Source organism: Epinephelus lanceolatus, chromosome 17 (genome assembly GCF_041903045.1).
Source record: "Epinephelus lanceolatus isolate andai-2023 chromosome 17, ASM4190304v1, whole genome shotgun sequence".
Taxonomy (NCBI): Eukaryota; Metazoa; Chordata; class Actinopteri; order Perciformes; family Serranidae; genus Epinephelus; species Epinephelus lanceolatus.
In genome coordinates, this window is record NC_135750.1 from 3,358,907 (window position 1) to 3,371,457 (window position 12,551).

Genomic DNA, 12,551 nt, shown 5'->3' on the forward strand with positions numbered 1-12,551 from the left:
TGTGTTGGTCACATGTTCAGATGTGTGAGAACACACACACACACACACACGGCCGCTGTCACACACACACCCTGCCCTTGTGTGGACAGTCAGGACGGCCTCCCTGCTGTGTGTATGAAAAGTATAAATAATAAATGGAGGATAATGTATGGAAAGCAAAACATGTGACCAGGCCAACAACAGCTCCTCTTCTTCCTCTCTTATCGCTCTCTGTCTTACACTTTCCCTCTCCGTCTCTTTTCATATTCTTTCTTCGTCCTCTCACCTTTATCTTTATCTGTTTTTCCTCCCTCCTTCTCTCTCTCACCCTCGAGGCATGAGAGTAGAGGGTGAATGTAGTGACATCACCTCCTTTAACCCCCAAGCAACCCCATGTTGCCTCCTTATCTTTTCATACAACACACATTGCATTATTCATTATAGGACACACTCACACACACACATATAGAGAGAGGAAAAGAGAACGATGGAGAGAAGAGAAGAAGTAGAAGCAGATGGAGGAAGAAAGGGAGATGTGGCCTCCGTTCATACATCAAATGTTCACCTCTGCTACATCTCCATTATGGTACTTTCTTGTACGTCAGCTGTCTTTCAACTCACACACAACAGCATGCACTGGCTGTGGTACAGTATGATGTGTAAATCTGAAACACAGTGAGAAGAAAGCGAAGGAGGGATTCTCTGTCCCTGATTGCAGTTTAATAATGAAACATGTACATGACTTTTGTGGCTCATCCCTACACCATCTGCATTAAAAATACTTTCCTCCAGCTCGTTCATTACCACACAGGGCTGGGTCATAGGTAACAGACAACATGATTAATAATACAAAACACAAGTTGGTTATTGACAGTGTCGGCTGTGATGTAGGCAGTATAGGCGAATGGTAAGGCCGCTGTTATCCATAGGGGGCGCCACAGTAATGCTGAAAGAGCATTACCTAGTTTTAGAGGTACAGAGGAGCCTCTAGGTACAAAACCAAAAAGTGCAACAACAGGGAACAGGTCAATGTTTTCATTAGCGACAGAGGAAAAGGTTTTGAAGATAGATCACCAGAAGTGTGTCAAACGACAGGACCAGAACATACGAATAAGAGTTGCGTTGGCTTGATGACATCTGTCACAGAGAGGGTTTATATCAGGTTTTACTTTAGCGAGCCTCGTCTTAGTCCAGTTAACTCTATGAATACGCTTCAACTGAATAATGCTATGGTGAGCGCAAATAGAGGAAGTAAAAACTTTAGAAGGAACATGCTTCCATTCTGCATCGAAAGATATACATGTATGGTCACGGTAATCTTCCCAGAAATGTTTGGAGGGCAAAGTTGGAGTGGATGTGATGGCTTGAACCTGCTGAAGTTCAAACGGAGCATCAGAATGATGAAGAAAGGTGATTGAAGTGACTTTGAACGTGGCATGGTTGTTGGTGCCAGAAACTGCGACTGGGATTTTCAGCACAAACATCTCTAGGGTTTACAGAGGATGGTCCCAAAAAGAGAAAATATCCAGTGAGCCAAAATGCCTTGTTGATGCCAGAGGTCAGAGGAGAATGGCCAGACTGGTTCAAGATGATAGAAAGGCAACAGGAAGTCAAATAAGCACTGGTTCCAACCAAGGTGTGCAGAAGAGCATCTCTGAAGCAACAACACCTTGTCCAACCTTGAAGCAGATGGGCTACAGCAGCAGAAGACCACACCAGGTGCCACTCCTGTCAGCTAACAACAGGAAACTGAGGCTACAATTCACCAAAACTGGACAATAGAAGATTGGAAAAACCACATTCAGATGGAAGCATGGATCCATCCTGCCTTGTATCAACGCTTCAGGCTGCTGCTGGTGGTGTAATGGTGTGGGGGAGATTTTCTTAGTACCAACTGAGCATGGTTTAAACACCACAGCCTACCTGAGTATTGTTGCTGAGCGTGTCCATCCCTTTATGACCAGTGTACCCATCTTCTGATGGCTACTTCCAGCAGGATAACGCACCATGTCACAAAGCTCACATCATCTCAAACATGACAATGAGTTCACTGTACTCCAATGGCCTCCACAGTCACCAGATCTCTAGCAGGGTGTACTTAAAGTGGCCAGGGAGTTTAAAAGTCCTTAATTGTTTTGAGCTCTTTCCTAAACCGGCCTCTGAAAAATGCATCCCTTAAGAACAGAGAGAAAAGGGGAAATTTAGCAGTTCTTTCATTTTAACAATTTTTAGCATTCACTTTTTTTTCCAGGAGAAAAAACAGGCCTTTGAAAAAAATCATCTTCCATGGCAGAAACAGGTTTAAATTCTTGTCCTATTTCTCATCTTGCATCTTTGATTTATCTTACACAGCCTTTGGGGGGATCATCTGAACCAGAGTACATAAATACATCATGCATGTATTCATGTGCGAGCAGGATGATGGAAGGCAAACATAAATCTCTGGTGTCCTGAAGTAACCCACTATCTGTGTATCTACGGCATGTTTCTGCTGCTCACGTGTGGTCGATACTAAATAATACGGCCCCTTTGTGAAAACTCACTTCAAAATTAAAACACTCCTGCCTCTGCGTTTCAATGGGATCCTTTTCAGCTGGCGGATCAGATAAGGGACTGCATGTTAGCGGAGGGTCTGCGGTCGGAGCAGCTGCTGAATGTTAAGTGTGGAAAGTGACCACCAATTACATCAGTGGCCCATATACTCCTGTGTTAACACTGAATAATACAGAGTTTAACTGGATCATGTGTTTGAGGCTGTAACCACACGGGGTCAGTGTATCATGTGGAGTCTGACATGGCCGCCACTGAGAGATCCAGCCTGTGTTTGTCAGCTTTGCCAAAGAGAAAATAACCTCAAGACCAAACTGAAAAAGACCAAACCAAGTGGGAAGCCAAAAGACCCTCAATTCAAAGAGAGATCCCCTCTCCCTCTCCTTGGATGGCTCTATGTGTGTGTGCTCACTTATCAAGTGCAAAATCAAGTCTTAACCCTGCCCTTTACAAAGTACCCTTTCAGGGTTAAGACTGTTTTTTTTTTGTCTGGAGCCGAGATCTTCCTGTACCACTTCTTCTTTTTGCTGATCGAGCTCTCAAGATCTTCCAGCCGGGACCTCGTGGAGCTCTCCTCCCACTCCTGCTCCTTTTCAAGCAGAGCCTGTCTGAGGCCCTTTGTGGCCTGAATGAGAGCTGATTTGTCCCTCTGCCACTTGATGCGATGGCTCTCCAACTGCTGCCCAGCCGTCTTCAGAGCAGCCACGGGGGTGTTGTTCTGCTTCTGATCGTCAAGCTGAGCCACAAAGAACGCTCTGGATTTCTCCATCCCTTCCAGCAGGGAGATTTTTTCCCTGCTGCCACTGAAGACGGTCACTCTTCAGCTGGACTTTGATGTTCTTCAGTACATCCACCAAATTCTTGGTCTCTTTTTCCTGCATCTCTGGCTGTGTAAGACAGAGACTCTGGGACTTTTCCATCTCTGCTAGGAGAGAAGACGTTTGCCTGACACTGGAGACGTTGGATCTTCATTTTCCAATCAGAGCTCCTCATGATTGTGAGCTTTCGTGCTGATACTTCTCAGTTGGGATGTCGAGTCTTAATGTCCCTCTGTGAAGAGTGGACATGAGCCCAAGCCTCATCTAGCTGGGCTTTAAGGGTACATATCTCCCTCTGCATCAGCTCATTCTCATGGCTCCACTGGTTGCCGTCCTGTCGTACTCATTTTCCACCAAATTAGCTCTGATTCTCCAACAAATTCTGTTGCAGATTCTTGTAACCTTGGTGCTATCTAGCAAACTTATCCATGTTTAAGGATGTGTCATCAACGTAGGGCGTTGCACACTGCACAACAGAGGTAAACAGTAGTAGCAAAATTGTGGATTACAAGCATGAACCAAGTATTTATGGGACCACTGCACACACTTTTGTCGAACGATTTCTCACTTGAATTCTACATTATTACCTTCTTCATCTTCTCTTTCCAACATGTAGAATATGCTACGCCTACTGATGTTGCAATTCCCAGTTGAGGTCGATTTTTTTGGTTCCAGTTGAGAACCAAGTTTACAGTTTAGTAACCACTTTATTTTTGGTTAAAATGCTCTGAATGGTTCAAAACTAGGTGTGGGAACCAGAACAGACCCGATGCCACGTTGATGACAATCTGTTGTGCTGGGCCTGAGTGAGTCAGCCAGTGATTCCTCTTGGATTTTCAAGAGGACTTCCCCCTCAGATCTACTTTCAGAAAGTCTCACCTCACTGTCCTCCAGCTAAGACTTTTGTAAAGCCTTTTTGTCAGCGTGCCAACAGGCTGGAGTTGACACGGCAATCCAGAACGTCAACAACCAAAGTACCCAGGGTACCTTGCACATCATATCTCGACATGGAGAGTCGATAACCAAATGTCAATATGTGTGATGACGTTGGCGTGAGACTGTGTTGATTGTCTTGCCAGTTCCTGACACGATGCGCCCCCACCAACACAACCCTTGCTTTTCTTTTTTAATGCAGGGATGTTTTTGGTTTGAACACCTGAAGGTGAACTGAATCTCCCTCATGCAAAAATAAGTCCAGGAGAATCGTTAAAGATCATAGCACCTGGATAACTGCCTTTTTACCCTACTGAGGTTGGAAGAAAGAAGATACCAGATATATCAAGCAGCACTGAGAGGCTCAAGTGGAGCTTCTATCCTTAAAGCACTATTTGGACGGGATTAGTTTTACATGGGCACGTAGGGTAATGTCACTTTATCACAGGACGTCGGTAATATTAATGGCCAATTCGCACGGGATAAGAAATATCAGTAAAACTACCACAAGTGGGAGGGGTAAATCCATTCACACACCGCTGTCCCCTCCTGCCGTCATGTGCGTATGACGTCGCTTCCTGTGCGTACCACACTCGAACACACTTGAATCGTGTTTGTTGTAGGCCCACAGTACCTGAGGTTTCACACGGACTTGTCCGACTGTGAAGTGCAAAACTGAGTGCTTCTTCAAGAGCCTCCAAAACCACTTGTAAACAGGATATGACGAAATATCTACACACATATTTACTGCTGGTCTATTCGCACGGGATTAGTATTCCCTGAGGTAATTGTCCGGGACCCAGAAGGTAAAAGTCGCAGTAATCTTTACTGACATCGTGCGGTAATGATTACTGACATGGCACATTCGGACGGGACTAAAATCTCTGGTAATTATTACTTTACCCCACGTACCTATGTAAAAATAATCCCGTCCGAATAGGGCTTAAGACGCTCATAATGAATGAAGCCCCTGCCTTATCTTAACGCTGACATTTAGTCATTACTACTGCTGCTGTATATTGACGGAACTGACAATTCTTACATTTCACTGAAATCTAATTTTATGATTTCATGGAAGAAATAAATCCATTGATTGATTGGCACCAGGTCTCCAGGCTCCTTCAAGAACATGGAGTGTGGAGAAAAGCCTTTTCAAGAGTGTCATCACCCATTAAAGACTTTGCACACACACGCATGTTTTTTTTTGTTTGTTTTCATTTTGGCTAATTAGACCTTTGCTCAGGTTAAACTCAGAGAGCTGTAACAGAAATCATTACTAAATTCAACATACCAATAGAAATGAGACAGGCACAACAATGGACTGTGGAAGACAGATGGTGAATACTGTGCAGCTGCTACAGCAAGGAACAGCACAAGAAAAAGTGTTTTTTGAACACTGAGGCTTAAAATAAATTCCTGTTACACATCTGAAATAATCATATGAACCTGAAAACGGGCAGATGAGCAGTCTTTGATCCGTTTGTGATATATACACTATATACACAAGCAACATGAACTAAAGGTGAAAATTAAAGGAAGTATTAGCAAAAACAATGTGACGCATCTTTACATTCTTCAGATATTCTGTTCAAAGCCGCAGCGTGGAAGTCAGTTTGTCCGTCTGAACATGTGAACACCGAGGCTTACTTTTAACAGAGAGCCACAGAAAAGACCGAAGACACAGATCCTGCTGCAGTATCTCTCCCAGCAGATCCAGCCTTTACATGCTTCATCTGCTGCAAGATCCGCACAACCAGAGAAACTCCCTCGCCATGTCTAACTCCACTCCACATGTACACGGGTATTTCTGAAATCAGGGATTTTCATTCCTTAGTTCTCAAAAAAGATCCAAAACAAGCAGGTTTTTTTTTATCTCTGTCCAACTGAAAACTCAAACACATAATTGAAGTGTTGTCAAGGACAGGTCAAACCAGCAGCAGTGACATAACGCTAATCTGAGCCAGCGTATGGTTTTAATGCTTTAGACAGGGAGTGCTGCGTATTTACGCTACAAACCCCGGCAGTGTGAATTCGCGCTGGGGTTGAATTCTGCACTGAGCATGAGGGGTGTGCCATATTGTCTTGTTCATGATGATACCAGTATAGTATAGTAACAGTATGAAATGAAAAAGTCATATTGTGATACCCATAATATTTTGACTTGTTGCCATATTGACATCACACTGTTACCCATGGCAACAACAAACACCCAGGTATTTCACACATTCATAACCGGAACTATTCGTTCAACACCGCTCCCCTGGCTCCCTGTCCTATCTAACATACTGGTTGGGTGTTTTTTTTCTGAGTGCCGAAGCACCAAATGTGCTCGGTACAGTCACTGGTCTGTGCTGTATGTTTTCACGTGTGCATTTGTGAGTGTGTGTGTTCCAGATAATGCAGCAGCAGCAGCAGCAGGTTGTTCAACTTGAAGTGGCTCAAGTGTCAAACCACGACAACTACAAGCCTGAGCAACAAGACCCAACTGTGCATGAGTGTGTGTGTGTGTTAAGTGATGATGAAACGTGGGTAGGGTGCTGGAGTGGGTTGCTCCCTACTTTTCAAAAACTCAAAAAAACCCTGCTGTCTCACACACACACACACACACACACACACACACACACACACACACACACACACAGAGCAATCCTAATTGCTGTCTCTCTCCTGCAGGGTGAGAAAATAGGCTACCTGAAGGCATCTCTCTCTCTCCACTCAGTTCCTCCCACCTCCTCTTTCTCTGCTGCATTCCTTCTCTTTCCTCCACCTCTTCTTCTCACCTCCTTTCATGTCTTTCCTTGTTTCCTCTCTTCTTGTCTCATTACGCTGCTCTTTCCTGGTCATATTTCACACTCCTCCCTCGGGTTTGTTCCATTCGTCTCTCCCCCTGCTCTGTTTCTCTCCTCCCTCTCTCTACCTCTCGTCTACCTGGAGATGTGGTGAAAAAGACGCAACACAGAACTGAGGACATATAATCTGCAGATGGCTAAAACGGCCCACAAACTTCAAGTCCAAATGTCAGCTGTCATCGACCTCCACTCAGAAACATGGGCAGCACATTCGCAAAAGGAACGGAGGAGGTAGGGCAGGAAAGGAGAGGGCAATGCATCCCTTTTCTCCTCTGCCATCATCACATCTCCTCCATCTCAGCCTCCTCCTTGTCTTTCATTGCACCCACCCTCTGTCAAACCTGGTCTCACTCCGAAGTCCTTGAATATCGGAGCTTGGTCAGTGACTTCCGGTCAGACCCCAACAAAGAAAAGCCGTCTTTTCATGTCAGCATGATACGTGGTTGGTTGCTGTTGTTTAATGGCGCCAAGCAGCGTCAGGGGAGAATGCGGCGGGACAACAATACAGATGGGGGCAGAAGTCGGAGTAGGGTGGGCAGGAGGGGTGGTTAAAGGAGTTACTTGGGAGTTATAGTTATTGCCACCATCCCCGCAGCCATGTCAGTCCGAAAACAGCATTGTCAGAAATTAGACAGTCAACCTCGGCAACAGAGGAGAAACTGACAGTCATCTCAGAACGTCTGGATAATGCCAAACCCCGGCTTTCCTTCCTTGAAGACGCAGATGAGGTGGCCAAGGCTAACCCCCAATTTCCACCAGATGCGTGTTGGTTGCACGGCAGCGGAGCCGATAGGATTCAATTCTAGTCAATGTGTGTGCTTCCACCGGCTGCAGCTGTGCTGTGTTCCGGCTCCGTCTCTGTTGCAGCAACAGATACGCAGGACTTCTATTTTTGCCGGACGCCGGAGCACAACGCAGCAATTCAGCACAGAGCAGATCGTGAGGGGCAGGAAGTCGTGCATGGAAACAAAATAAAACATCCGGTTAATTTTCAAAATAAAATACACAGTGTTCACAGCGGATCATATTTCCCTGCACTACACCTTGAAAACGTCATAATGGGCGGAGGCAGGCCTGAAGTCAACAGGTCAGAGGTTTCCAGATGTCAGTTCACCCCGTTGACACCATGGACGAGGAGATGTTAATCATGGAGATGCACCCAGATGTCTTCCGGTGAAGCTGCACCGCTCCGCACAGCAAACGCAGCTGGTGGGTGTTGACGGACGGCGAAGCACACAGCAGATAACCAGCGCTGCCGTTCCGCGACAGACATGCATCCAGTGGAATTCAGGCGTAACCCTCCGGTCCCCGTGTCTCAAACAAACGTGCAAGCGGGTCGATGATTTGGAGGCCAGAGGGAGAAGAAACAACCTGCGATTTTGGAGCTTTCCTGAAGGCTGCGAGGATGGGAATGCCATTGAATTTTTGGAGAGAATAATAGCGGAAATTCTAGGAATGATTGATTTTCCAAGAAGGCTTGTCATGGACTGTATGAAAACTGTAAGTTTACTGTGAAAACAGAAGTGTTTTTTGAAAACAGACAATGCGTTTGACAGGCTGCAGTTGACATGGCACAGCAGAACATCAACAACCAGCGCACCAAGGGTACCCTGCCCATCATATCTCGACGTGGGCAGTCCGTGACCAAGCGTCAATATGTGACGAGGTCGGAGTGAGAATGTGCTTTGAGGTGCACCAATGTAAGAAAAACAGGTTTTCTGGAATCACATAAAGCATCCGCAGCTATTACCTCACATTAAATCATGTACTCAGGATGCAGGAGAACATTCCTTGATTATCTTTTTGTTGTTTCATTAAAAGACTGGCAGAAACTGACAGCAGCTCTTTTGAGATGATTATACCACCCACTGAACCTCTGCAGCGTGCTCAAGTGTTCCCCACCATATAAGCAGACTAACAACAGAGGTAGAGCAAACATCATGTTCCCTCACATGTTGTTTAGTTGATTAAGGAGTTTAATTATTTTTAATTAGCATCATCTTCATTAGGGATAGAAGTGTTTCACATCAGCATGCCTCCTCTGAAGCATATCCTATCTCTTGTTCGGTGCTGCTCTTGTTTCCTCATATTTTAAGACGATCTTGTCTTTCTGTTTTTTGCCAGTATTTCACATTTTTGTTCGTTGGTACGTCTCTTTTATGATCCTCCAGGGTGACAGGAGCACTGTCAGAGCTCTGTGACGGATCGTGACAGAATAGGAATTAAGTTAGGAATGAAACTATGGAGTGAATATTGTCTGTTCATGAATATGCAACAAAAAGTGGGATTGCAAACATACAGTACTTCTATTGGACCAATCCTTTTCACTGGCTATCTCACAACTCACTTTGCCCTCACTCAAGACCCAGACACTTGGGGCAGCAGCTCATTCCCAAACCAAAGGAGGCTATTCACTGTTTTCTGGCAGAGAACAAAGGCCTAACACTTGGAGGTGCTGGTTCTCATCCTGGCTGCTGCCCCAGCACATGCTGGAGGTGAGGTCAGGAAAAGAGAACAGGATATCTGAATGATTTGATGACTGAGATAACTCTGGCATCACATTCAGTGACTTTTCCAGTCTTGTTTGCTGATGTTAAAGGATTGTAGTTTAACATTATTTAGTCAGAAACCCAACGAAACAAAATCTGATGCAAGAAATGTTGATAAAGATCAACTGGAGTGAATCAACGTTTATCTCTATCACAGGTTTTGAGATGAAATGTGATATATTTCAGGCCACTTTGACTTCTCTTATGATTTTGGAACCACAGTCCTTTCAGTGAAATTACTGTATCAAGTGTGTATGGCTAACCTTCAGCAAACAATTATCCACTCATGCATCCCGCAGAAACAAAGCATTTAGAGTCATGTGACTGTCCACTAGTCACTCTACTTGTAGCTCTACTTTGGTCTCCACCAACTCCTGAGGGACATATCAGATACTTAAGCTGCTAGATGTTCAAACGTCTTCACCGGGTACTCGTCAGTCTCTCCTGGATGTTGTGATGGCAACAATCAACGCAAATTTCGCCAATCCTTTTGAATTCTGCGCAACCTTGCAATTTTGTCCAATCATGGCATCTTTACACAAATTTGACAATATAAAATAGGTAAAGTCTCATTTCATTGTAGCGTATCGATTCCTTCAGTTCCTTATTGGCCCTCTTTCTCTCTTTCTGTTCATCATGAGATGACTGCTGCAGGAGTGTGAGCTCCATGCCTGGCACAGAGTCACACACACAGTGACAGAGCTAACTGTTAGCATCACAGCTAACTTTACCCAATGGTAATTAACGAGTTTAACAACAGAATCATTTCTGCATTTTTGAGGCCGTGGCTGTTTCTGCTTTTACTCTTCCTCGGTCTGTGTACTTAGTGGCCATTCGTTTTTCGTTTCGAAATAACAAATTGAAACACGGAAAACCAACTATTATCCGTTTTTTGTTTTGAAATAACCAAATGAATGAGGAAAAAAACGATCCGTCTCCCGTTTTTTTAATTGATAATAAAGAAAATAAAAACGGAAAACGAATCGTTATCCATTATCCGTTATCCAATTTAATTTGGGAATTAAAAAAAAAAAACCCTGTGGGAAACTCCTTTCTCTATTTTTCACCAGGAGCGAGCCACCACCTTTTTTTTTTTCTCCCTGATGACACATCTCTCGACGGGTCGTTCGTGGAGCACATAAGAGCTATGAAATGTACATACAGAGCATGAATATTTCCTATAACTACTAGAATATTACTTTATCTGACATGTTATGCTAATAAATAACTTTTCTAACTAATCTAGGTCACTCTACATGGACAGCAACTAACGGCATACCACATCACATATTACATGTCTGCAAAAATTGATATGCAATACGTGAATTAATAAAAAGTTTTATTACCATGGACCAAACGTTCCTTTTCGTCCGCCAGTTTTCTGTGAAAGTGACGTCAATTTCAGTCAAGTCGGCAGCTTCTGTTCCAAAATTATCTCCGAGTTGTTTTTCCGACATGAGCGGGCATTCATGTGTATTTTCCCAGTTGGAAAGTCATTTTCCTATTATTCCGACACCACATGAATGCAACTTACTGGTCACAGAGAAGAAACGAAGAAAAAATAGAGAAAGGAGTTTCCCACAGGGTTTTTTAAATTCCCAAATTAAAGCGGATCATGGATAACGGATAATGGATAACGATTCGTTTTCCGTTTTTCTTTTCTTTATTATCAAATAAAAAAATGGGAGACGGATCGTTTTTTTCCTTTTTCGTTTGGTCATTTCAAAACAAAAAACGGACAATGGCTGGTTTTCCGTGTTTCAATTTCTTATTTCGAAACGAAAAACGAATGGCTGCAAAGTACACGGACTTTCCTCCCTGCTGAATTATTAGACTTGTCTTTATTGAGGAAAAGTCGCTAACAAAGTTCCGCTAATTCGGTGATAACACATTTCATTTCCTGGAGATTCTTCACGGTAAAAGTCCCCTGTTATGTTGCAATGTATAAACTTTTATTGTGAAGCAGCAGAGGTGAGGAGAGTCTCACAACACACGCGGCTTGTTTGAGGGAGGGAAGTCATCGGGGGGTTGGCTGCGGTCGGTGTGATGTCACCGCTACCAGCCTGAGGATGGGCCTCCTGGCTTTTGGACCTACTCTGGAGAAGATCCATCTCTGGAGCAGTTCCATGTGGCACTGTGCATCTAAACTGTTAATGCAGTGCAACCAAAAGTGACAGTGAAAAAGGCCCACTGAATGGCACTCGATTTGCTCTGAACTCTTGACTTGGCCACGGGTGCCTTTGGAACTGGGATTGTTCAGATTAAACATGACCAGGACTTGGAACTGACTTGGACTGGATTAAGTTGGTCCTGACTACAGTTTCACTCTGCTGTTTGGTGTCAGACTGCTATCCTGATCTCGTCTGCTGAAAATATCTGAAACTGATAAACTGGTTAAGCATGACATGACTCAACCAGGCATATGTGAAACGAGCTTCCTGAAGGCATTTCTGCTTTATTGCTGCTTTTGTAGTTGGGTTAAGTTATTAATGGTTTCAGCACTATATGAGTGATGATTTAACATTTCACAGTCACTTGATTCAATGTTAATGTCACCAATAACTCCAAAGAAGCTTCAATAAATAATCAAAGCAATTCATCCAGTTTCTGAAACTTTTACGACTTCGTTTTGTTCTGGTATGAAAAAGGCAGAGCTGTTTCTCTCCTCAGATTCTCAGACCCGTGTGGACCTTAAAAAGTGGATGCCTCTGATTGTAATAAACTGCTACACTGCCAATAATTAACAAGGACAGCTCTTCAAGATGATTGCAGTAAATCCAGCGCGCGGTGATGTTAGCTCCTCTCCGTCTCCGCTTTATATTCAGCTCACAGCGGCTGTAAACTCAAAGTATCGCTTTCTCTCCTGTCCCACC